We start from the raw sequence: 1627 nt of genomic DNA on the forward strand, positions 1-1627 counted from the left end.
TGAACCGAGTGCACTCCTGGCTTTCTTCCCGTAACTGCTTTAAAACATCTTCAGTCTCATCCTATTGCTTCTATGAAGAAAATTGTGTTGCAAGAGAAACTCTGTTACATTAACTCATTTGTGAGAGAATAAAGGGGCCCATCAGAAGGGAACAAGCTAACTTCACCCCAGCCTCTAAGTTCAGTAGCTATTTTATCTTGCAGTCAGCAATAGAAGAAATACATTAACAAAACCAGACAAGTAAGTGACTTGAGACTGAAAGTGTTCTACTCCCAAGGAAATTGCTCTGCACCAGCCCTGACAACTGACTTTAGTGAGATCTTGCCAATCTTCTACCAAAGAATCAGTAAAAAATGAGGATGTGCGAGAAGGGAGGATGTGGGGAAAAAAAGAAGTAGTATTTTTTTAACCTTAACAGTTAAGGCATTTATTGCTCCATGCATAGGAGCATGGGGTAAAAATAACTGTAACTGGCTGCAGAGATTTGTGCAAGATGCAGCTTCTTAAATAATGAAGCATCACAACCTTATTTACTAAGAAAAGTGTTCATTGTCATGGGGTTTCATCTCCTGACTCAGCACCCTGAGTTAACACAGGCACTGGAGGCAGGAGAGCTTGTCAACACTAGACTCCAACACAGCAGATAATTTCAGCCAAAGAACCAAGTTAAGCACCACACTGAGACAGCTACACGACTCCTGCTACCTAATTATCTTCACTCAACACCACATCAGGGCACTTTAATTTATGCCTGACATGTGCTGGGATTCCTCTTCCAGAGAGGTAAATTCTAGAGCCCCCCCAAGCTAGGGGTCCCACACGAGCAAGGCACGTAACCATTTCACTGCTGCAACTCCCTGGGCAAAGCTCTACAGCTCACATGTTTTGCAGAGATGTTCAGAGTCCTCCTTCCAGCCTTGGAGAAATATAGCACCAATAATGCCTGCCAGTCACTATAGCAACAACCACCTCCCTGCTATGGGCAGCAGGAAGGTTCTTTGTTTGTATAACTCACTCTGTGCTGGCAGTGATTTCTGAAACAGATAAACTCCAGGGACTGCAGGTTGCTGCTCAGCAGCTCAGTCCTGGGATGCCATCACTCCAAGGAAGAGAACACTTGCCTGAGGAAAACAGGGAGTTCTCTGCTAGCTGCCTCCACCTAACCACTCAGAGCAAGCACCTCGCTCCATTTTCCAACTCTTCTGTGTATAAAATATACATCCTAGGACCCTAAGCCAAATAAAACAAGCATTTAATGTGGTGCCAAATGCAGGTATTCAGAAACAGTGAAGCAAGAAAGAATGCTTCCTACCACTACTAGGCAGGGAAAAGAGCTGAAACACTGACTCTAGAAAATATATTTCTCTTGTATGACTTATCCCTAATCCCTTCAATCACTGACAAAAATAAAACTACACAGTCAGATTTAAGGGGGCACAAGACAAATACAGCTACTAACAGCCAAGAGCTCCACTGAATTCTCTAGACACCATTTCCTGGAAAAACTGTCCTTCAGAGTGAACATCACAGGAAACTAGACAATTCCACGGGCAGCTGATTTGTCTTAGAGGCACACACTGCTCTATTGGACGCACAAACACTTGTCCTAAATCCAGTACTAGAACAT

The sequence above is a fragment of the Chaetura pelagica genome, unplaced genomic scaffold, assembly GCF_000747805.2.
Source record: "Chaetura pelagica isolate M959 unplaced genomic scaffold, ChaPel_1.0 scaffold589, whole genome shotgun sequence".
In the NCBI taxonomy this organism is placed as follows: domain Eukaryota; kingdom Metazoa; phylum Chordata; class Aves; order Apodiformes; family Apodidae; genus Chaetura; species Chaetura pelagica.